This window comes from Mesoplodon mirus (genome assembly GCF_964341445.2).
Source record: "Mesoplodon mirus genome assembly, chromosome: 5".
Lineage (NCBI taxonomy): Eukaryota > Metazoa > Chordata > Mammalia > Artiodactyla > Ziphiidae > Mesoplodon > Mesoplodon mirus.
The window spans coordinates 34,029,303-34,055,315 of record NC_138980.1 but is presented as its reverse complement, the minus strand read 5'-3'; the positions used below and the strand labels follow the sequence as shown (position 1 = coordinate 34,055,315).

At 41.1% G+C, this 26,013-nt stretch overlaps 1 long non-coding RNA gene across 1 annotated transcript; it reads right to left on the bottom strand.

Moving 5' to 3' along the window:
• Positions 1-1,560: 1,560 nt before the first annotated feature.
• Positions 1,561-22,695, bottom strand: LOC309804262. Its single transcript, XR_014294106.1, has 2 exons — positions 10,964-22,695; positions 1,561-5,822 (listed from the first exon to the last, which is right to left on the bottom strand). It is a non-coding gene; the product is annotated as an uncharacterized lncRNA (long non-coding RNA).
• Between the last annotated feature and the right edge of the window lie 3,318 nt (positions 22,696-26,013).

Genomic DNA, 26,013 nt, shown 5'->3' with positions numbered 1-26,013 from the left:
TGCTGCGTGCGGGCTTTCTTTAGTTGCAGCGAGCGGGGGCTGCTCTTCATTGCAGTATGTGGGCTTCTCATTGCGGTGGCTTCTCTTGTTGTGGAGCACGGGCTGTAGGGCGCGCAGGCTTCAGTAGCTGTGGCACGAGGGCTCAGTAGTTGTGGCGCACGGGCTTAGTTGCTCCGCAGCACGTGGGATCTTCCCGGACCAGGGCTCGAACCCGTGTCCCCTGCAGTGGCAGGTGGATTCTTAACCACTGCGCCACCAGGGAAGCCCCCGCTTCTCACGTTTGGTGTTAGTCATGTGTTTTCTCTTTAAAAACAAACAGACAGAAACGTTTGCTGTTGTTTTATCAAAGGACCAAAGGTTGGTTTGTATTTCATTCGTTTTCTGCTTCATGTTTGGCCTCCTTATTTTGTTATTTCTCCTGTTTTGGGTTGAACTTGCTGTTAATTCTCTAGTGTCTTAAGATGAAACCTGAGACCATGGATTTTAAACCTCTCTTCTTGGGAATACCCTGGCGGTGCAGTGGTTAGGACATGGCACTTTCACTTCGGGGCCCGGGTTAAATCCCTGGTCAGGGAACTAAGATCCTGCAAGCTGTGTGGTGCAGCCAAAAAATTAATGATAATAAAAAAGTAAAATAAACCTTTCTTCTTTTCCAACCTATGCATAAAGCATAAGTGTTCCCCTCAATCCTGCTTTAGCAGGATCTTCAAATTTTGGTGTATTATAATCACCATCATTCAGTTCAAAGTAGTTCTTAATTTCCATATGGTTTCTATTTTAGCCTATGTTTATGTCAAGGAGTTAATTACCAAACATTGGGGGATTTCTTGTTGTTATCCTGTGATTGATCCTAGTTTGATTCCACTTTAGCCAGAGAACATGCTCTGCAGGAGATAAATTATTCTTAAACCTGCATTAGGGTACATAGTATTACCTACTGTGGTCATCGTTTCCTGTGCACTTGAGAAGAACCTGTGTTCTGCAGTTGCTGGGAGTAGTGTTCTGTGTATGTCCACTAGGCAAGTCTGCTGTTCATGTTGTTCCGATCTTAATGATCCTTCCTGATTTCTTCTGTCATTTATAGAGAGCTGTGCGATGGTGTCCATCTCCAACTATGAATATAGATTTGCCTATTTTTCAATTTTGTCCTCTCAGTTCTTGTTTTTAATATATTTTTTTAAATATTTATTTATTTATTCATTCATTCATTCATTCATTCATTCATTCATTCATTCATTCATTTAGCTGCACCGGGTCTTAGTTGCAGCACATGGGATCTTTAGTTGTGGCATGCAGGATCTAGTTCCCTGACCGGGGATTGAGCAAGGGCCCACTGCATTGGGAGTGCGGAGTCTTTTTTTTTAAATGATTATTTTTTTAAAGAAATTTTTATTTATTTTTGGCTGCATTGGGTCTTCACCGAATGGAGTCTTCTTCATTCTTCCTCTTCCCCTCCTCTGGGACTCCACTGACAGACGTCAGGCCCTTTGTGTCCCACATCCCTTATGGTCTGTTTCATTTTCCCATTCTTATTACTGTTTACTTTCTTCACCTTGGACATTTCTCTTTTTTTTTTTTTTGGTGGTACGCGGGCCTCTCACTGTTGCGGCCTCTCCCGTTGCGAAGTACAGGCTCGGACGCGCAGGCTCAGCGGCCATGGCTCACGGGCCCAGCCGCTCCGCGGCATGTGGGATCTTCCCGGACGGGGGCACGAACCCGTGTCCCCTGCATCGGCAGGCGGACTCTCAACCACTGCGCCACCAGGGAAGCCCCACCTTGGACATTTCTTATTGCCCTGTCTTCTCTTGTGTCCAGTCTACTGTTGCTCCTAGCTGCCAATATTTTCATTACAGATACTGTATTTTTCAGTGCTAGACTGTCAAATATAGATATGTTCCAACTCTGTTGAATTTTGCTATTTTTTTCTTATGTATTCATTTATTTTAATTTTTTTTTACATTGGAGTATAGTTAATTTTCAGTGTTGTGTTTTAGGTGTACAGCAAAGTGACTCAGTTATACATATATCAATTCTTTTCCCACTTCGAATATTACAGACTGTTGAGTAGAGTTCCTTGTGCTATACAGTAGGTCCTTGTTGGTTATCTATTTTATGTCTAGTAGTGTGTATTTGTTAATCCCAACCTCCTAATTTATCCCTCCCCCCACCTTTCCCCTTTGGTAACCATAAGTTTGGTTTCTAAGTCTGTGAGTCTGTTTCTGTTTTGTAAATAAGTTCATTTGTATCATTTTTTTTAGATTCCACATATAAGTGGTATCATAAGATATTAGTCTTTTCTGTCTGACTTCACTTAGTATGAGAATCTCTCGGTCCATCCATGTTGCTGCAAATGGCATTATTTCGTTTTTTTATGGCTGAGTAGTATTCCATTGCATGTATGTACTGCATCTTCTTTATGTATTCATCTGTCAGTGGACATTTAGGTTGCTTCTGTGTCTTGCCTATTGTGAATAGTGCTGCTATGAACATTGGGGTGCATGTATCTTTTTGAATTATGGTTTTCTCTGGATATATGGCCAGGTGTGGGATTGCTGAATCACATGGTAGCTCTCTTTTTAGTTGTTTAAGGAACCTCCATACTGTTGTCCATAGTGGCTGCACCAATTTTCATTCCCACTAACAGGGTGGGAGGGTTCCCTTTTCTCCACACCCTCCCCAGCATTTATTGTTTGTAGCCTTTTTAAAAAATTAATTAATTAAATTTATTTTCGGCTGCGTTGGGTCTTCATTGCTGTGCGCGGGCTGCTTCTTTAGTTACGGTGAGCGGGGGCTACTCTTCGGTGCGGTGTGTGGCAGTGGCTTACTGCAGTGGCTTCTGTTGTCGCGGAGCATGGGCTCTAGGCACGCAGGCTTCACTAGTTGTGGCACGCGGGCTCAGTAGTTGTGGCTCGTGGGCCCTAGAGCGCAGGCTCAGCAGTCGTGGCTTGCGGGCTGTGGAGTGCAGGCTCAGTAGTTGTGGCGCACGGGCTTCGTTGCTCCGCGGCATGTGGGATCTTCCCGGACCAGGGTTCAAACCCGTGTGCCCTGCATTGGCAGGCGGATTCTCAGCCACTGCGCCACCAGGGAAGTCCCTGTTTGTCGACTTTTTGATGATGGCTGTTCTGACTGATGTGAGGTAATACCTCGTATTATAGTTTAGATTTGCATTTCTCTAGCAGTTAGTGACGTTGAGCATCTTTTCATGTGCTTTTTGACCATCTGTATGTCTTCTCTGGAGAAAGGCCTATTTAGGTCTTCTGCCCATCTTTCGATTGGGTGTTTTACTTTTTTTGATATTGAGCTGCATGAGCTGTTTGTATATGTTGGAGATTAATCCCTTGTAGGTCGCATCGTCTGCAAATGTTTTTTCCCATTTCTTAGGTTGTCTTTTTGTTTTGTTTATGGTTTCCTTTGCAGTTCAAAAGCTTTTAAGTTTAGTTAGGTCCCATTTGTTTATTTTTGTTTTTATTTTCATTACCCTAGGAGGTGAATCCAAAAAGACATTGCTGCAATTTATATCAGAGAGTGTTCTGCTTGTTGAAATTATTATTACATCTATTTTGTCCATTTTTCTACTGTCTTGAATATATGAATTCTCTGATAACTCCAATTTCTTTTATTGTTTTTGACGTATAGTTGATTTACCGTGTTCTGTTAGTTTCAGGTATACAGCGAAGTGATGCAGTTACCTATGTATCTGTTCTTCTTCAGATTCTTTTCCATTATAGGTTATTACAGGATGTTGGATATAGTTTCCTGTGTTATCAGTAGGTCCTTGTTGTTTATTTTAGACATAGTAGTGTGTGTATGTTAATCCCATACTCCCAACTAATCCCTCCCCCCACACCTTTCCCCTTTGGTAACTGTAAGTTTGTTTTCTATGTCTGTGAGTCTGGTTTGTACATATGTTCATTTGTATTATTTTTTAGATTCCACATGTAGCGGATATCATGAGACATTTGTCTTTCTGATTTACTTTGTATGATAATCTCTAGGTCCACGGATGTCGCTGCAAATGGCATTATTTCATTCATTTTTTATGGCTGAGTAGTATTCCATTTTATATATGTAGCATTTCTTTATCCATTCATCTGTCGGTGGACATTTAGATTGTTTGCATGTCTTGGCTATTGTCAACTATTAGAGCGCCGCTATTAGAGTGCTACTCTGAGCATAGGGGTTACATGTACCTTTTTTTTTTTTTTTGACGTGGACCGTTTTTAATGTTTTTATTGAAGTTGTTACAATATTGCTTCTGTTTTATGTTTTGGTTTTTTGGCTTGAGGCATGTGGGATCCTAGCTCCCCATCCAGGGATTGAACCGACACCCTGTACACTGGAAGGCAAAGTATTAACCACTGGACCACCAGGAAACTCCCTGCATGTACCTTTTTGAATTATGCTTTTGTCCAGATACATGCCCAGGAGTGGGATTACTGGATCATACGGTAGTTCTAGGTTTAGTTTTTGAAGGAACCTCCGTACTATTCTCCATAATGGCTGTACCAGTTTACATTCCCACCAACAGTGCAGGAGGGTTTCCTTCTCTCAACACCCTGTCCAGCATTTATTATTTGTAGACTTTTTAATGATGGCCATTCTGACTGGTGTGAGGTGATTCCTCATTGTTGTTTTGATTTGCGATATATGTATCTATACATATATATGTACATACATAGATATATATGTATTTATACCGTATGCAGATTAGGAACGATCCTGAACTGAATGATAATGTGATTATGGTATACCAGAAAAAAATGTATATATCATATTTTCTTTGTCTATTCATCCATCAAGGGACACTTAGGTTGTTTCCATGTCTTGGCTATTGTGAATAATGCTGCAGTGAACATGGGGGGTGCATATATGTCTTCAAGATAACCTGATTTCACTTCCTTTGGATATATACCCAGAAGTGGGACTGCTGAATCATATGGGAATTCTATTTTGAATTGTTTGAGGAACCGTCATGCTGTTTTCCATTGTGGCTGTATCTATATATGGTTTCTGTAGTGAATCTGTTCTTTTTCTAGTTTTATTTTTAACCGTCTAAAGTTATGGTCTTCCACAACAGTCTATGTCGTAACCAGAAATTGAACCCCTTTTATTATCTCTTTCATGTCTGTAGGATCTGTAGTGGTGTCCCCCTTCTCTTGTTTTTTTTTTTTTAAAGGGAAGTTTATTTTTATTTATTTATTTACTTATTTATGGCTGCGTTGGGTCTTCATTGCTGCGTGCGGGCTTTCTTTAGTTGCAGCGAGCGGGGGCTGCTCTTCATTGCAGTATGTGGGCTTCTCATTGCGGTGGCTTCTCTTGTTGTGGAGCACGGGCTGTAGGGCGCGCAGGCTTCAGTAGCTGTGGCACGAGGGCTCAGTAGTTGTGGCGCACGGGCTTAGTTGCTCCGCAGCACGTGGGATCTTCCCGGACCAGGGCTCGAACCCGTGTCCCCTGCAGTGGCAGGTGGATTCTTAACCACTGCGCCACCAGGGAAGCCCCCGCTTCTCACGTTTGGTGTTAGTCATGTGTTTTCTCTTTAAAAACAAACAGACAGAAACGTTTGCTGTTGTTTTATCAAAGGACCAAAGGTTGGTTTGTATTTCATTCGTTTTCTGCTTCATGTTTGGCCTCCTTATTTTGTTATTTCTCCTGTTTTGGGTTGAACTTGCTGTTAATTCTCTAGTGTCTTAAGATGAAACCTGAGACCATGGATTTTAAACCTCTCTTCTTGGGAATACCCTGGCGGTGCAGTGGTTAGGACATGGCACTTTCACTTCGGGGCCCGGGTTAAATCCCTGGTCAGGGAACTAAGATCCTGCAAGCTGTGTGGCGCAGCCAAAAAATTAATGATAATAAATAAGTAAAATAAACCTTTCTTCTTTTCCAACCTATGCATAAAGCATAAGTGTTCCCCTCAATCCTGCTTTAGCAGGATCTTCAAATTTTGGTGTATTATAATCACCATCATTCAGTTCAAAGTAGTTCTTAATTTCCATATGGTTTCTATTTTAGCCTATGTTTATGTCAAGGAGTTAATTACCAAACATTGGGGGATTTCTTGTTGTTATCCTGTGATTGATCCTAGTTTGATTCCACTTTAGCCAGAGAACATGCTCTGCAGGAGATAAATTATTCTTAAACCTGCATTAGGGTACATAGTATTACCTACTGTGGTCATCGTTTCCTGTGCACTTGAGAAGAACCTGTGTTCTGCAGTTGCTGGGAGTAGTGTTCTGTGTATGTCCACTAGGCAAGTCTGCTGTTCATGTTGTTCCGATCTTAATGATCCTTCCTGATTTCTTCTGTCATTTATAGAGAGCTGTGCGATGGTGTCCATCTCCAACTATGAATATAGATTTGCCTATTTTTCAATTTTGTCCTCTCAGTTCTTGTTTTTAATATATTTTTTTAAATATTTATTTATTCATTCATTCATTCATTCATTCATTCATTCATTCATTCATTCATTTAGCTGCACCGGGTCTTAGTTGCAGCACATGGGATCTTTAGTTGTGGCATGCAGGATCTAGTTCCCTGACCGGGGATTGAGCAAGGGCCCACTGCATTGGGAGTGCGGAGTCTTTTTTTTTAAATGATTATTTTTTTAAAGAAATTTTTATTTATTTTTGGCTGCATTGGGTCTTCACTGAATGGAGTCTTCTTCATTCTTCCTCTTCCCCTCCTCTGGGACTCCACTGACAGACGTCAGGCCCTTTGTGTCCCACATCCCTTATGGTCTGTTTCATTTTCCCATTCTTATTACTGTTTACTTTCTTCACCTTGGACATTTCTCTTTTTTTTTTTTTGGTGGTACGCGGGCCTCTCACTGTTGCGGCCTCTCCCGTTGCGAAGTACAGGCTCGGACGCGCAGGCTCAGCGGCCATGGCTCACGGGCCCAGCCGCTCCGCGGCATGTGGGATCTTCCCGGACGGGGGCACGAACCCGTGTCCCCTGCATCGGCAGGCGGACTCTCAACCACTGCGCCACCAGGGAAGCCCCACCTTGGACATTTCTTATTGCCCTGTCTTCTCTTGTGTCCAGTCTACTGTTGCTCCTAGCTGCCAATATTTTCATTACAGATACTGTATTTTTCAGTGCTAGACTGTCAAATATAGATATGTTCCAACTCTGTTGAATTTTGCTATTTTTTTCTTATGTATTCATTTATTTTAATTTTTTTTTACATTGGAGTATAGTTAATTTTCAGTGTTGTGTTTTAGGTGTACAGCAAAGTGACTCAGTTATACATATATCTATTCTTTTCCCACTTCGAATATTACAGACTGTTGAGTAGAGTTCCTTGTGCTATACAGTAGGTCCTTGTTGGTTATCTATTTTATGTCTAGTAGTGTGTATTTGTTAATCCCAACCTCCTAATTTATCCCTCCCCCCACCTTTCCCCTTTGGTAACCATAAGTTTGGTTTCTAAGTCTGTGAGTCTGTTTCTGTTTTGTAAATAAGTTCATTTGTATCATTTTTTTTAGATTCCACATATAAGTGGTATCATAAGATATTAGTCTTTTCTGTCTGACTTCACTTAGTATGAGAATCTCTCGGTCCATCCATGTTGCTGCAAATGGCATTATTTCGTTTTTTTATGGCTGAGTAGTATTCCATTGCATGTATGTACTGCATCTTCTTTATGTATTCATCTGTCAGTGGACATTTAGGTTGCTTCTGTGTCTTGCCTATTGTGAATAGTGCTGCTATGAACATTGGGGTGCATGTATCTTTTTGAATTATGGTTTTCTCTGGATATATGGCCAGGTGTGGGATTGCTGAATCACATGGTAGCTCTCTTTTTAGTTGTTTAAGGAACCTCCATACTGTTGTCCATAGTGGCTGCACCAATTTTCATTCCCACTAACAGGGTGGGAGGGTTCCCTTTTCTCCACACCCTCCCCAGCATTTATTGTTTGTAGCCTTTTTAAAAAATTAATTAATTAAATTTATTTTCGGCTGCGTTGGGTCTTCATTGCTGTGCGCGGGCTGCTTCTTTAGTTACGGTGAGCGGGGGCTACTCTTCGGTGCGGTGTGTGGCAGTGGCTTACTGCAGTGGCTTCTGTTGTCGCGGAGCATGGGCTCTAGGCACGCAGGCTTCACTAGTTGTGGCACGCGGGCTCAGTAGTTGTGGCTCGTGGGCCCTAGAGCGCAGGCTCAGCAGTCGTGGCTTGCGGGCTGCGGAGTGCAGGCTCAGTAGTTGTGGCGCACGGGCTTCGTTGCTCCGCGGCATGTGGGATCTTCCCGGACCAGGGTTCAAACCCGTGTGCCCTGCATTGGCAGGCGGATTCTCAGCCACTGCGCCACCAGGGAAGTCCCTGTTTGTCGACTTTTTGATGATGGCTGTTCTGACTGATGTGAGGTAATACCTCGTATTATAGTTTAGATTTGCATTTCTCTAGCAGTTAGTGACGTTGAGCATCTTTTCATGTGCTTTTTGACCATCTGTATGTCTTCTCTGGAGAAAGGCCTATTTAGGTCTTCTGCCCATCTTTCGATTGGGTGTTTTACTTTTTTTGATATTGAGCTGCATGAGCTGTTTGTATATGTTGGAGATTAATCCCTTGTAGGTCGCATCGTCTGCAAATGTTTTTTCCCATTTCTTAGGTTGTCTTTTTGTTTTGTTTATGGTTTCCTTTGCAGTTCAAAAGCTTTTAAGTTTAGTTAGGTCCCATTTGTTTATTTTTGTTTTTATTTTCATTACCCTAGGAGGTGAATCCAAAAAGACATTGCTGCAATTTATATCAGAGAGTGTTCTGCTTGTTGAAATTATTATTACATCTATTTTGTCCATTTTTCTACTGTCTTGAATATATGAATTCTCTGATAACTCCAATTTCTTTTATTGTTTTTGACGTATAGTTGATTTACCGTGTTCTGTTAGTTTCAGGTATACAGCGAAGTGATGCAGTTACCTATGTATCTGTTCTTCTTCAGATTCTTTTCCATTATAGGTTATTACAGGATGTTGGATATAGTTTCCTGTGTTATCAGTAGGTCCTTGTTGTTTATTTTAGACATAGTAGTGTGTGTATGTTAATCCCATACTCCCAACTAATCCCTCCCCCCACACCTTTCCCCTTTGGTAACTGTAAGTTTGTTTTCTATGTCTGTGAGTCTGGTTTGTACATATGTTCATTTGTATTATTTTTTAGATTCCACATGTAGCGGATATCATGAGACATTTGTCTTTCTGATTTACTTTGTATGATAATCTCTAGGTCCACGGATGTCGCTGCAAATGGCATTATTTCATTCATTTTTTATGGCTGAGTAGTATTCCATTTTATATATGTAGCATTTCTTTATCCATTCATCTGTCGGTGGACATTTAGATTGTTTGCATGTCTTGGCTATTGTCAACTATTAGAGCGCCGCTATTAGGGTGCTACTCTGAGCATAGGGGTTACATGTACCTTTTTTTTTTTTTTTGACGTGGACCGTTTTTAATGTTTTTATTGAAGTTGTTACAATATTGCTTCTGTTTTATGTTTTGGTTTTTTGGCTTGAGGCATGTGGGATCCTAGCTCCCCATCCAGGGATTGAACCGACACCCTGTACACTGGAAGGCAAAGTATTAACCACTGGACCACCAGGAAACTCCCTGCATGTACCTTTTTGAATTATGCTTTTGTCCAGATACATGCCCAGGAGTGGGATTACTGGATCATACGGTAGTTCTAGGTTTAGTTTTTGAAGGAACCTCCGTACTATTCTCCATAATGGCTGTACCAGTTTACATTCCCACCAACAGTGCAGGAGGGTTTCCTTCTCTCAACACCCTGTCCAGCATTTATTATTTGTAGACTTTTTAATGATGGCCATTCTGACTGGTGTGAGGTGATTCCTCATTGTTGTTTTGATTTGCGATATATGTATCTATACATATATATGTACATACATAGATATATATGTATTTATACCGTATGCAGATTAGGAACGATCCTGAACTGAATGATAATGTGATTATGGTATACCAGAAAAAAATGTATATATCATATTTTCTTTGTCTATTCATCCATCAAGGGACACTTAGGTTGTTTCCATGTCTTGGCTATTGTGAATAATGCTGCAGTGAACATGGGGGGTGCATATATGTCTTCAAGATAACCTGATTTCACTTCCTTTGGATATATACCCAGAAGTGGGACTGCTGAATCATATGGGAATTCTATTTTGAATTGTTTGAGGAACCGTCATGCTGTTTTCCATTGTGGCTGTATCTATATATGGTTTCTGTAGTGAATCTGTTCTTTTTCTAGTTTTATTTTTAACCGTCTAAAGTTATGGTCTTCCACAACAGTCTATGTCGTAACCAGAAATTGAACCCCTTTTATTATCTCTTTCATGTCTGTAGGATCTGTAGTGGTGTCCCCCTTCTCTTGTTTTTTTTTTTTAAAGGGAAGTTTATTTTTATTTATTTATTTACTTATTTATGGCTGCGTTGGGTCTTCATTGCTGCGTGCGGGCTTTCTTTAGTTGCAGCGAGCGGGGGCTGCTCTTCATTGCAGTATGTGGGCTTCTCATTGCGGTGGCTTCTCTTGTTGTGGAGCACGGGCTGTAGGGCGCGCAGGCTTCAGTAGCTGTGGCACGAGGGCTCAGTAGTTGTGGCGCACGGGCTTAGTTGCTCCGCAGCACGTGGGATCTTCCCGGACCAGGGCTCGAACCCGTGTCCCCTGCAGTGGCAGGTGGATTCTTAACCACTGCGCCACCAGGGAAGCCCCCGCTTCTCACGTTTGGTGTTAGTCATGTGTTTTCTCTTTAAAAACAAACAGACAGAAACGTTTGCTGTTGTTTTATCAAAGGACCAAAGGTTGGTTTGTATTTCATTCGTTTTCTGCTTCATGTTTGGCCTCCTTATTTTGTTATTTCTCCTGTTTTGGGTTGAACTTGCTGTTAATTCTCTAGTGTCTTAAGATGAAACCTGAGACCATGGATTTTAAACCTCTCTTCTTGGGAATACCCTGGCGGTGCAGTGGTTAGGACATGGCACTTTCACTTCGGGGCCCGGGTTAAATCCCTGGTCAGGGAACTAAGATCCTGCAAGCTGTGTGGTGCAGCCAAAAAATTAATGATAATAAATAAGTAAAATAAACCTTTCTTCTTTTCCAACCTATGCATAAAGCATAAGTGTTCCCCTCAATCCTGCTTTAGCAGGATCTTCAAATTTTGGTGTATTATAATCACCATCATTCAGTTCAAAGTAGTTCTTAATTTCCATATGGTTTCTATTTTAGCCTATGTTTATGTCAAGGAGTTAATTACCAAACATTGGGGGATTTCTTGTTGTTATCCTGTGATTGATCCTAGTTTGATTCCACTTTAGCCAGAGAACATGCTCTGCAGGAGATAAATTATTCTTAAACCTGCATTAGGGTACATAGTATTACCTACTGTGGTCATCGTTTCCTGTGCACTTGAGAAGAACCTGTGTTCTGCAGTTGCTGGGAGTAGTGTTCTGTGTATGTCCACTAGGCAAGTCTGCTGTTCATGTTGTTCCGATCTTAATGATCCTTCCTGATTTCTTCTGTCATTTATAGAGAGCTGTGCGATGGTGTCCATCTCCAACTATGAATATAGATTTGCCTATTTTTCAATTTTGTCCTCTCAGTTCTTGTTTTTAATATATTTTTTTAAATATTTATTTATTTATTCATTCATTCATTCATTCATTCATTCATTCATTCATTCATTTAGCTGCACCGGGTCTTAGTTGCAGCACATGGGATCTTTAGTTGTGGCATGCAGGATCTAGTTCCCTGACCGGGGATTGAGCAAGGGCCCACTGCATTGGGAGTGCGGAGTCTTTTTTTTTAAATGATTATTTTTTTAAAGAAATTTTTATTTATTTTTGGCTGCATTGGGTCTTCACTGAATGGAGTCTTCTTCATTCTTCCTCTTCCCCTCCTCTGGGACTCCACTGACAGACGTCAGGCCCTTTGTGTCCCACATCCCTTATGGTCTGTTTCATTTTCCCATTCTTATTACTGTTTACTTTCTTCACCTTGGACATTTCTCTTTTTTTTTTTTTGGTGGTACGCGGGCCTCTCACTGTTGCGGCCTCTCCCGTTGCGAAGTACAGGCTCGGACGCGCAGGCTCAGCGGCCATGGCTCACGGGCCCAGCCGCTCCGCGGCATGTGGGATCTTCCCGGACGGGGGCACGAACCCGTGTCCCCTGCATCGGCAGGCGGACTCTCAACCACTGCGCCACCAGGGAAGCCCCACCTTGGACATTTCTTATTGCCCTGTCTTCTCTTGTGTCCAGTCTACTGTTGCTCCTAGCTGCCAATATTTTCATTACAGATACTGTATTTTTCAGTGCTAGACTGTCAAATATAGATATGTTCCAACTCTGTTGAATTTTGCTATTTTTTTCTTATGTATTCATTTATTTTAATTTTTTTTTACATTGGAGTATAGTTAATTTTCAGTGTTGTGTTTTAGGTGTACAGCAAAGTGACTCAGTTATACATATATCTATTCTTTTCCCACTTCGAATATTACAGACTGTTGAGTAGAGTTCCTTGTGCTATACAGTAGGTCCTTGTTGGTTATCTATTTTATGTCTAGTAGTGTGTATTTGTTAATCCCAACCTCCTAATTTATCCCTCCCCCCACCTTTCCCCTTTGGTAACCATAAGTTTGGTTTCTAAGTCTGTGAGTCTGTTTCTGTTTTGTAAATAAGTTCATTTGTATCATTTTTTTTAGATTCCACATATAAGTGGTATCATAAGATATTAGTCTTTTCTGTCTGACTTCACTTAGTATGAGAATCTCTCGGTCCATCCATGTTGCTGCAAATGGCATTATTTCGTTTTTTTATGGCTGAGTAGTATTCCATTGCATGTATGTACTGCATCTTCTTTATGTATTCATCTGTCAGTGGACATTTAGGTTGCTTCTGTGTCTTGCCTATTGTGAATAGTGCTGCTATGAACATTGGGGTGCATGTATCTTTTTGAATTATGGTTTTCTCTGGATATATGGCCAGGTGTGGGATTGCTGAATCACATGGTAGCTCTCTTTTTAGTTGTTTAAGGAACCTCCATACTGTTGTCCATAGTGGCTGCACCAATTTTCATTCCCACTAACAGGGTGGGAGGGTTCCCTTTTCTCCACACCCTCCCCAGCATTTATTGTTTGTAGCCTTTTTAAAAAATTAATTAATTAAATTTATTTTCGGCTGCGTTGGGTCTTCATTGCTGTGCGCGGGCTGCTTCTTTAGTTACGGTGAGCGGGGGCTACTCTTCGGTGCGGTGTGTGGCAGTGGCTTACTGCAGTGGCTTCTGTTGTCGCGGAGCATGGGCTCTAGGCACGCAGGCTTCACTAGTTGTGGCACGCGGGCTCAGTAGTTGTGGCTCGTGGGCCCTAGAGCGCAGGCTCAGCAGTCGTGGCTTGCGGGCTGTGGAGTGCAGGCTCAGTAGTTGTGGCGCACGGGCTTCGTTGCTCCGCGGCATGTGGGATCTTCCCGGACCAGGGTTCAAACCCGTGTGCCCTGCATTGGCAGGCGGATTCTCAGCCACTGCGCCACCAGGGAAGTCCCTGTTTGTCGACTTTTTGATGATGGCTGTTCTGACTGATGTGAGGTAATACCTCGTATTATAGTTTAGATTTGCATTTCTCTAGCAGTTAGTGACGTTGAGCATCTTTTCATGTGCTTTTTGACCATCTGTATGTCTTCTCTGGAGAAAGGCCTATTTAGGTCTTCTGCCCATCTTTCGATTGGGTGTTTTACTTTTTTTGATATTGAGCTGCATGAGCTGTTTGTATATGTTGGAGATTAATCCCTTGTAGGTCGCATCGTCTGCAAATGTTTTTTCCCATTTCTTAGGTTGTCTTTTTGTTTTGTTTATGGTTTCCTTTGCAGTTCAAAAGCTTTTAAGTTTAGTTAGGTCCCATTTGTTTATTTTTGTTTTTATTTTCATTACCCTAGGAGGTGAATCCAAAAAGACATTGCTGCAATTTATATCAGAGAGTGTTCTGCTTGTTGAAATTATTATTACATCTATTTTGTCCATTTTTCTACTGTCTTGAATATATGAATTCTCTGATAACTCCAATTTCTTTTATTGTTTTTGACGTATAGTTGATTTACCGTGTTCTGTTAGTTTCAGGTATACAGCGAAGTGATGCAGTTACCTATGTATCTGTTCTTCTTCAGATTCTTTTCCATTATAGGTTATTACAGGATGTTGGATATAGTTTCCTGTGTTATCAGTAGGTCCTTGTTGTTTATTTTAGACATAGTAGTGTGTGTATGTTAATCCCATACTCCCAACTAATCCCTCCCCCCACACCTTTCCCCTTTGGTAACTGTAAGTTTGTTTTCTATGTCTGTGAGTCTGGTTTGTACATATGTTCATTTGTATTATTTTTTAGATTCCACATGTAGCGGATATCATGAGACATTTGTCTTTCTGATTTACTTTGTATGATAATCTCTAGGTCCACGGATGTCGCTGCAAATGGCATTATTTCATTCATTTTTTATGGCTGAGTAGTATTCCATTTTATATATGTAGCATTTCTTTATCCATTCATCTGTCGGTGGACATTTAGATTGTTTGCATGTCTTGGCTATTGTCAACTATTAGAGCGCCGCTATTAGGGTGCTACTCTGAGCATAGGGGTTACATGTACCTTTTTTTTTTTTTTTGACGTGGACCGTTTTTAATGTTTTTATTGAAGTTGTTACAATATTGCTTCTGTTTTATGTTTTGGTTTTTTGGCTTGAGGCATGTGGGATCCTAGCTCCCCATCCAGGGATTGAACCGACACCCTGTACACTGGAAGGCAAAGTATTAACCACTGGACCACCAGGAAACTCCCTGCATGTACCTTTTTGAATTATGCTTTTGTCCAGATACATGCCCAGGAGTGGGATTACTGGATCATACGGTAGTTCTAGGTTTAGTTTTTGAAGGAACCTCCGTACTATTCTCCATAATGGCTGTACCAGTTTACATTCCCACCAACAGTGCAGGAGGGTTTCCTTCTCTCAACACCCTGTCCAGCATTTATTATTTGTAGACTTTTTAATGATGGCCATTCTGACTGGTGTGAGGTGATTCCTCATTGTTGTTTTGATTTGCGATATATGTATCTATACATATATATGTACATACATAGATATATATGTATTTATACCGTATGCAGATTAGGAACGATCCTGAACTGAATGATAATGTGATTATGGTATACCAGAAAAAAATGTATATATCATATTTTCTTTGTCTATTCATCCATCAAGGGACACTTAGGTTGTTTCCATGTCTTGGCTATTGTGAATAATGCTGCAGTGAACATGGGGGGTGCATATATGTCTTCAAGATAACCTGATTTCACTTCCTTTGGATATATACCCAGAAGTGGGACTGCTGAATCATATGGGAATTCTATTTTGAATTGTTTGAGGAACCGTCATGCTGTTTTCCATTGTGGCTGTATCTATATATGGTTTCTGTAGTGAATCTGTTCTTTTTCTAGTTTTATTTTTAACCGTCTAAAGTTATGGTCTTCCACAACAGTCTATGTCGTAACCAGAAATTGAACCCCTTTTATTATCTCTTTCATGTCTGTAGGATCTGTAGTGGTGTCCCCCTTCTCTTGTTTTTTTTTTTTAAAGGGAAGTTTATTTTTATTTATTTATTTACTTATTTATGGCTGCGTTGGGTCTTCATTGCTGCGTGCGGGCTTTCTTTAGTTGCAGCGAGCGGGGGCTGCTCTTCATTGCAGTATGTGGGCTTCTCATTGCGGTGGCTTCTCTTGTTGTGGAGCACGGGCTGTAGGGCGCGCAGGCTTCAGTAGCTGTGGCACGAGGGCTCAGTAGTTGTGGCGCACGGGCTTAGTTGCTCCGCAGCACGTGGGATCTTCCCGGACCAGGGCTCGAACCCGTGTCCCCTGCAGTGGCAGGTGGATTCTTAACCACTGCGCCACCAGGGAAGCCCCCGCTTCTCACGTTTGGTGTTAGTCATGTGTTTTCTCTTTAAAAACAAACAGACAGAAACGTTTGCTGTTGTTTTATCAAAGGACCAAAGGTTGGTTTGTATTTCATTCGTTTTCTGCTTCATGTTTGGCCTCCTTATTTTGTTATTTCTCCTGTTTTGGGTTGAACTTGCTGTTAATTCTCTAGTGTCTTAAGATGAAACCTGAGACCATGGATTTTAAACCTCTCTTCTTGGGAATACCCTGGCGGTGCAGTGGTTAGGACATGGCACTTTCACTTCGGGGCCCGGGTTAAATCCCTGGTCAGGGAACTAAGATCCTGCAAGCTGTGTGGTGCAGCCAAAAAATTAATGATAATAAATAAGTAAAATAAACCTTTCTTCTTTTCCAACCTATGCATAAAGCATAAGTGTTCCCCTCAATCCTGCTTTAGCAGGATCTTCAAATTTTGGTGTATTATAATCACCATCATTCAGTTCAAAGTAGTTCTTAATTTCCATATGGTTTCTATTTTAGCCTATGTTTATGTCAAGGAGTTAATTACCAAACATTGGGGGATTTCTTGTTGTTATCCTGTGATTGATCCTAGTTTGATTCCACTTTAGCCAGAGAACATGCTCTGCAGGAGATAAATTATTCTTAAACCTGCATTAGGGTACATAGTATTACCTACTGTGGTCATCGTTTCCTGTGCACTTGAGAAGAACCTGTGTTCTGCAGTTGCTGGGAGTAGTGTTCTGTGTATGTCCACTAGGCAAGTCTGCTGTTCATGTTGTTCCGATCTTAATGATCCTTCCTGATTTCTTCTGTCATTTATAGAGAGCTGTGCGATGGTGTCCATCTCCAACTATGAATATAGATTTGCCTATTTTTCAATTTTGTCCTCTCAGTTCTTGTTTTTAATATATTTTTTTAAATATTTATTTATTCATTCATTCATTCATTCATTCATTCATTCATTCATTCATTCATTCATTTAGCTGCACCGGGTCTTAGTTGCAGCACATGGGATCTTTAGTTGTGGCATGCAGGATCTAGTTCCCTGACCGGGGATTGAGCAAGGGCCCACTGCATTGGGAGTGCGGAGTCTTTTTTTTTAAATGATTATTTTTTTAAAGAAATTTTTATTTATTTTTGGCTGCATTGGGTCTTCACTGAATGGAGTCTTCTTCATTCTTCCTCTTCCCCTCCTCTGGGACTCCACTGACAGACGTCAGGCCCTTTGTGTCCCACATCCCTTATGGTCTGTTTCATTTTCCCATTCTTATTACTGTTTACTTTCTTCACCTTGGACATTTCTCTTTTTTTTTTTTTGGTGGTACGCGGGCCTCTCACTGTTGCGGCCTCTCCCGTTGCGAAGTACAGGCTCGGACGCGCAGGCTCAGCGGCCATGGCTCACGGGCCCAGCCGCTCCGCGGCATGTGGGATCTTCCCGGACGGGGGCACGAACCCGTGTCCCCTGCATCGGCAGGCGGACTCTCAACCACTGCGCCACCAGGGAAGCCCCACCTTGGACATTTCTTATTGCCCTGTCTTCTCTTGTGTCCAGTCTACTGTTGCTCCTAGCTGCCAATATTTTCATTACAGATACTGTATTTTTCAGTGCTAGACTGTCAAATATAGATATGTTCCAACTCTGTTGAATTTTGCTATTTTTTTCTTATGTATTCATTTATTTTAATTTTTTTTTACATTGGAGTATAGTTAATTTTCAGTGTTGTGTTTTAGGTGTACAGCAAAGTGACTCAGTTATACATATATCAATTCTTTTCCCACTTCGAATATTACAGACTGTTGAGTAGAGTTCCTTGTGCTATACAGTAGGTCCTTGTTGGTTATCTATTTTATGTCTAGTAGTGTGTATTTGTTAATCCCAACCTCCTAATTTATCCCTCCCCCCACCTTTCCCCTTTGGTAACCATAAGTTTGGTTTCTAAGTCTGTGAGTCTGTTTCTGTTTTGTAAATAAGTTCATTTGTATCATTTTTTTTAGATTCCACATATAAGTGGTATCATAAGATATTAGTCTTTTCTGTCTGACTTCACTTAGTATGAGAATCTCTCGGTCCATCCATGTTGCTGCAAATGGCATTATTTCGTTTTTTTATGGCTGAGTAGTATTCCATTGCATGTATGTACTGCATCTTCTTTATGTATTCATCTGTCAGTGGACATTTAGGTTGCTTCTGTGTCTTGCCTATTGTGAATAGTGCTGCTATGAACATTGGGGTGCATGTATCTTTTTGAATTATGGTTTTCTCTGGATATATGGCCAGGTGTGGGATTGCTGAATCACATGGTAGCTCTCTTTTTAGTTGTTTAAGGAACCTCCATACTGTTGTCCATAGTGGCTGCACCAATTTTCATTCCCACTAACAGAGTGGGAGGGTTCCCTTTTCTCCACACCCTCCCCAGCATTTATTGTTTGTAGCCTTTTTAAAAAATTAATTAATTAAATTTATTTTCGGCTGCGTTGGGTCTTCATTGCTGTGCGCGGGCTGCTTCTTTAGTTACGGTGAGCGGGGGCTACTCTTCGGTGCGGTGTGTGGCAGTGGCTTACTGCAGTGGCTTCTGTTGTCGCGGAGCATGGGCTCTAGGCACGCAGGCTTCACTAGTTGTGGCACGCGGGCTCAGTAGTTGTGGCTCGTGGGCCCTAGAGCGCAGGCTCAGCAGTCGTGGCTTGCGGGCTGCGGAGTGCAGGCTCAGTAGTTGTGGCGCACGGGCTTCGTTGCTCCGCGGCATGTGGGATCTTCCCGGACCAGGGTTCAAACCCGTGTGCCCTGCATTGGCAGGCGGATTCTCAGCCACTGCGCCACCAGGGAAGTCCCTGTTTGTCGACTTTTTGATGATGGCTGTTCTGACTGATGTGAGGTAATACCTCGTATTATAGTTTAGATTTGCATTTCTCTAGCAGTTAGTGACGTTGAGCATCTTTTCATGTGCTTTTTGACCATCTGTATGTCTTCTCTGGAGAAAGGCCTATTTAGGTCTTCTGCCCATCTTTCGATTGGGTGTTTTACTTTTTTTGATATTGAGCTGCATGAGCTGTTTGTATATGTTGGAGATTAATCCCTTGTAGGTCGCATCGTCTGCAAATGTTTTTTCCCATTTCTTAGGTTGTCTTTTTGTTTTGTTTATGGTTTCCTTTGCAGTTCAAAAGCTTTTAAGTTTAGTTAGGTCCCATTTGTTTATTTTTGTTTTTATTTTCATTACCCTAGGAGGTGAATCCAAAAAGACATTGCTGCAATTTATATCAGAGAGTGTTCTGCTTGTTGAAATTATTATTACATCTATTTTGTCCATTTTTCTACTGTCTTGAATATATGAATTCTCTGATAACTCCAATTTCTTTTATTGTTTTTGACGTATAGTTGATTTACCGTGTTCTGTTAGTTTCAGGTATACAGCGAAGTGATGCAGTTACCTATGTATCTGTTCTTCTTCAGATTCTTTTCCATTATAGGTTATTACAGGATGTTGGATATAGTTTCCTGTGTTATCAGTAGGTCCTTGTTGTTTATTTTAGACATAGTAGTGTGTGTATGTTAATCCCATACTCCCAACTAATCCCTCCCCCCACACCTTTCCCCTTTGGTAACTGTAAGTTTGTTTTCTATGTCTGTGAGTCTGGTTTGTACATATGTTCATTTGTATTATTTTTTAGATTCCACATGTAGTGGATATCATGAGACATTTGTCTTTCTGATTTACTTTGTATGATAATCTCTAGGTCCACGGATGTCGCTGCAAATGGCATTATTTCATTCATTTTTTATGGCTGAGTAGTATTCCATTTTATATATGTAGCATTTCTTTATCCATTCATCTGTCGGTGGACATTTAGATTGTTTGCATGTCTTGGCTATTGTCAACTATTAGAGCGCCGCTATTAGGGTGCTACTCTGAGCATAGGGGTTACATGTACCTTTTTTTTTTTTTTTGACGTGGACCGTTTTTAATGTTTTTATTGAAGTTGTTACAATATTGCTTCTGTTTTATGTTTTGGTTTTTTGGCTTGAGGCATGTGGGATCCTAGCTCCCCATCCAGGGATTGAACCGACACCCTGTACACTGGAAGGCAAAGTATTAACCACTGGACCACCAGGAAACTCCCTGCATGTACCTTTTTGAATTATGCTTTTGTCCAGATACATGCCCAGGAGTGGGATTACTGGATCATACGGTAGTTCTAGGTTTAGTTTTTGAAGGAACCTCCGTACTATTCTCCATAATGGCTGTACCAGTTTACATTCCCACCAACAGTGCAGGAGGGTTTCCTTCTCTCAACACCCTGTCCAGCATTTATTATTTGTAGACTTTTTAATGATGGCCATTCTGACTGGTGTGAGGTGATTCCTCATTGTTGTTTTGATTTGCGATATATGTATCTATACATATATATGTACATACATAGATATATATGTATTTATACCGTATGCAGATTAGGAACGATCCTGAACTGAATGATAATGTGATTATGGTATACCAGAAAAAAATGTATATATCATATTTTCTTTGTCTATTCATCCATCAAGGGACACTTAGGTTGTTTCCATGTCTTGGCTATTGTGAATAATGCTGCAGTGAACATGGGGGGTGCATATATGTCTTCAAGATAACCTGATTTCACTTCCTTTGGATATATACCCAGAAGTGGGACTGCTGAATCATATGGGAATTCTATTTTGAATTGTTTGAGGAACCGTCATGCTGTTTTCCATTGTGGCTGTATCTATATATGGTTTCTGTAGTGAATCTGTTCTTTTTCTAGTTTTATTTTTAACCGTCTAAAGTTATGGTCTTCCACAACAGTCTATGTCGTAACCAGAAATTGAACCCCTTTTATTATCTCTTTCATGTCTGTAGGATCTGTAGTGGTGTCCCCCTTCTCTTGTTTTTTTTTTTTAAAGGGAAGTTTATTTTTATTTATTTATTTACTTATTTATGGCTGCGTTGGGTCTTCATTGCTGCGTGCGGGCTTTCTTTAGTTGCAGCGAGCGGGGGCTGCTCTTCATTGCAGTATGTGGGCTTCTCATTGCGGTGGCTTCTCTTGTTGTGGAGCACGGGCTGTAGGGCGCGCAGGCTTCAGTAGCTGTGGCACGAGGGCTCAGTAGTTGTGGCGCACGGGCTTAGTTGCTCCGCAGCACGTGGGATCTTCCCGGACCAGGGCTCGAACCCGTGTCCCCTGCAGTGGCAGGTGGATTCTTAACCACTGCGCCACCAGGGAAGCCCCCGCTTCTCACGTTTGGTGTTAGTCATGTGTTTTCTCTTTAAAAACAAACAGACAGAAACGTTTGCTGTTGTTTTATCAAAGGACCAAAGGTTGGTTTGTATTTCATTCGTTTTCTGCTTCATGTTTGGCCTCCTTATTTTGTTATTTCTCCTGTTTTGGGTTGAACTTGCTGTTAATTCTCTAGTGTCTTAAGATGAAACCTGAGACCATGGATTTTAAACCTCTCTTCTTGGGAATACCCTGGCGGTGCAGTGGTTAGGACATGGCACTTTCACTTCGGGGCCCGGGTTAAATCCCTGGTCAGGGAACTAAGATCCTGCAAGCTGTGTGGTGCAGCCAAAAAATTAATGATAATAAATAAGTAAAATAAACCTTTCTTCTTTTCCAACCTATGCATAAAGCATAAGTGTTCCCCTCAATCCTGCTTTAGCAGGATCTTCAAATTTTGGTGTATTATAATCACCATCATTCAGTTCAAAGTAGTTCTTAATTTCCATATGGTTTCTATTTTAGCCTATGTTTATGTCAAGGAGTTAATTACCAAACATTGGGGGATTTCTTGTTGTTATCCTGTGATTGATCCTAGTTTGATTCCACTTTAGCCAGAGAACATGCTCTGCAGGAGATAAATTATTCTTAAACCTGCATTAGGGTACATAGTATTACCTACTGTGGTCATCGTTTCCTGTGCACTTGAGAAGAACCTGTGTTCTGCAGTTGCTGGGAGTAGTGTTCTGTGTATGTCCACTAGGCAAGTCTGCTGTTCATGTTGTTCCGATCTTAATGATCCTTCCTGATTTCTTCTGTCATTTATAGAGAGCTGTGCGATGGTGTCCATCTCCAACTATGAATATAGATTTGCCTATTTTTCAATTTTGTCCTCTCAGTTCTTGTTTTTAATATATTTTTTTAAATATTTATTTATTCATTCATTCATTCATTCATTCATTCATTCATTCATTCATTCATTCATTTAGCTGCACCGGGTCTTAGTTGCAGCACATGGGATCTTTAGTTGTGGCATGCAGGATCTAGTTCCCTGACCGGGGATTGAGCAAGGGCCCACTGCATTGGGAGTGCGGAGTCTTTTTTTTTAAATGATTATTTTTTTAAAGAAATTTTTATTTATTTTTGGCTGCATTGGGTCTTCACTGAATGGAGTCTTCTTCATTCTTCCTCTTCCCCTCCTCTGGGACTCCACTGACAGACGTCAGGCCCTTTGTGTCCCACATCCCTTATGGTCTGTTTCATTTTCCCATTCTTATTACTGTTTACTTTCTTCACCTTGGACATTTCTCTTTTTTTTTTTTTTGGTGGTACGCGGGCCTCTCACTGTTGCGGCCTCTCCCGTTGCGAAGTACAGGCTCGGACGCGCAGGCTCAGCGGCCATGGCTCACGGGCCCAGCCGCTCCGCGGCATGTGGGATCTTCCCGGACGGGGGCACGAACCCGTGTCCCCTGCATCGGCAGGCGGACTCTCAACCACTGCGCCACCAGGGAAGCCCCACCTTGGGCATTTCTTATTGCCCTGTCTTCTCTTGTGTCCAGTCTACTGTTGCTCCTAGCTGCCAATATTTTCATTACAGATACTGTATTTTTCAGTGCTAGACTGTCAAATATAGATATGTTCCAACTCTGTTGAATTTTGCTATTTTTTTCTTATGTATTCATTTATTTTAATTTTTTTTTACATTGGAGTATAGTTAATTTTCAGTGTTGTGTTTTAGGTGTACAGCAAAGTGACTCAGTTATACATATATCTATTCTTTTCCCACTTCGAATATTACAGACTGTTGAGTAGAGTTCCTTGTGCTATACAGTAGGTCCTTGTTGGTTATCTATTTTATGTCTAGTAGTGTGTATTTGTTAATCCCAACCTCCTAATTTATCCCTCCCCCCACCTTTCCCCTTTGGTAACCATAAGTTTGGTTTCTAAGTCTGTGAGTCTGTTTCTGTTTTGTAAATAAGTTCATTTGTATCATTTTTTTTAGATTCCACATATAAGTGGTATCATAAGATATTAGTCTTTTCTGTCTGACTTCACTTAGTATGAGAATCTCTCGGTCCATCCATGTTGCTGCAAATGGCATTATTTCGTTTTTTTATGGCTGAGTAGTATTCCATTGCATGTATGTACTGCATCTTCTTTATGTATTCATCTGTCAGTGGACATTTAGGTTGCTTCTGTGTCTTGCCTATTGTGAATAGTGCTGCTATGAACATTGGGGTGCATGTATCTTTTTGAATTATGGTTTTCTCTGGATATATGGCCAGGTGTGGGATTGCTGAATCACATGGTAGCTCTCTTTTTAGTTGTTTAAGGAACCTCCATACTGTTGTCCATAGTGGCTGCACCAATTTTCATTCCCACTAACAGGGTGGGAGGGTTCCCTTTTCTCCACACCCTCCCCAGCATTTATTGTTTGTAGCCTTTTTAAAAAATTAATTAATTAAATTTATTTTCGGCTGCGTTGGGTCTTCATTGCTGTGCGCGGGCTGCTTCTTTAGTTACGGTGAGCGGGGGCTACTCTTCGGTGCGGTGTGTGGCAGTGGCTTACTGCAGTGGCTTCTGTTGTCGCGGAGCATGGGCTCTAGGCACGCAGGCTTCACTAGTTGTGGCACGCGGGCTCAGTAGTTGTGGCTCGTGGGCCCTAGAGCGCAGGCTCAGCAGTCGTGGCTTGCGGGCTGCGGAGTGCAGGCTCAGTAGTTGTGGCGCACGGGCTTCGTTGCTCCGCGGCATGTGGGATCTTCCCGGACCAGGGTTCAAACCCGTGTGCCCTGCATTGGCAGGCGGATTCTCAGCCACTGCGCCACCAGGGAAGTCCCTGTTTGTCGACTTTTTGATGATGGCTGTTCTGACTGATGTGAGGTAATACCTCGTATTATAGTTTAGATTTGCATTTCTCTAGCAGTTAGTGACGTTGAGCATCTTTTCATGTGCTTTTTGACCATCTGTATGTCTTCTCTGGAGAAAGGCCTATTTAGGTCTTCTGCCCATCTTTCGATTGGGTGTTTTACTTTTTTTGATATTGAGCTGCATGAGCTGTTTGTATATGTTGGAGATTAATCCCTTGTAGGTCGCATCGTCTGCAAATGTTTTTTCCCATTTCTTAGGTTGTCTTTTTGTTTTGTTTATGGTTTCCTTTGCAGTTCAAAAGCTTTTAAGTTTAGTTAGGTCCCATTTGTTTATTTTTGTTTTTATTTTCATTACCCTAGGAGGTGAATCCAAAAAGACATTGCTGCAATTTATATCAGAGAGTGTTCTGCTTGTTGAAATTATTATTACATCTATTTTGTCCATTTTTCTACTGTCTTGAATATATGAATTCTCTGATAACTCCAATTTCTTTTATTGTTTTTGACGTATAGTTGATTTACCGTGTTCTGTTAGTTTCAGGTATACAGCGAAGTGATGCAGTTACCTATGTATCTGTTCTTCTTCAGATTCTTTTCCATTATAGGTTATTACAGGATGTTGGATATAGTTTCCTGTGTTATCAGTAGGTCCTTGTTGTTTATTTTAGACATAGTAGTGTGTGTATGTTAATCCCATACTCCCAACTAATCCCTCCCCCCACACCTTTCCCCTTTGGTAACTGTAAGTTTGTTTTCTATGTCTGTGAGTCTGGTTTGTACATATGTTCATTTGTATTATTTTTTAGATTCCACATGTAGTGGATATCATGAGACATTTGTCTTTCTGATTTACTTTGTATGATAATCTCTAGGTCCACGGATGTCGCTGCAAATGGCATTATTTCATTCATTTTTTATGGCTGAGTAGTATTCCATTTTATATATGTAGCATTTCTTTATCCATTCATCTGTCGGTGGACATTTAGATTGTTTGCATGTCTTGGCTATTGTCAACTATTAGAGCGCCGCTATTAGGGTGCTACTCTGAGCATAGGGGTTACATGTACCTTTTTTTTTTTTTTTGACGTGGACCGTTTTTAATGTTTTTATTGAAGTTGTTACAATATTGCTTCTGTTTTATGTTTTGGTTTTTTGGCTTGAGGCATGTGGGATCCTAGCTCCCCATCCAGGGATTGAACCGACACCCTGTACACTGGAAGGCAAAGTATTAACCACTGGACCACCAGGAAACTCCCTGCATGTACCTTTTTGAATTATGCTTTTGTCCAGATACATGCCCAGGAGTGGGATTACTGGATCATACGGTAGTTCTAGGTTTAGTTTTTGAAGGAACCTCCGTACTATTCTCCATAATGGCTGTACCAGTTTACATTCCCACCAACAGTGCAGGAGGGTTTCCTTCTCTCAACACCCTGTCCAGCATTTATTATTTGTAGACTTTTTAATGATGGCCATTCTGACTGGTGTGAGGTGATTCCTCATTGTTGTTTTGATTTGCGATATATGTATCTATACATATATATGTACATACATAGATATATATGTATTTATACCGTATGCAGATTAGGAACGATCCTGAACTGAATGATAATGTGATTATGGTATACCAGAAAAAAATGTATATATCATATTTTCTTTGTCTATTCATCCATCAAGGGACACTTAGGTTGTTTCCATGTCTTGGCTATTGTGAATAATGCTGCAGTGAACATGGGGGGTGCATATATGTCTTCAAGATAACCTGATTTCACTTCCTTTGGATATATACCCAGAAGTGGGACTGCTGAATCATATGGGAATTCTATTTTGAATTGTTTGAGGAACCGTCATGCTGTTTTCCATTGTGGCTGTATCTATATATGGTTTCTGTAGTGAATCTGTTCTTTTTCTAGTTTTATTTTTAACCGTCTAAAGTTATGGTCTTCCACAACAGTCTATGTCGTAACCAGAAATTGAACC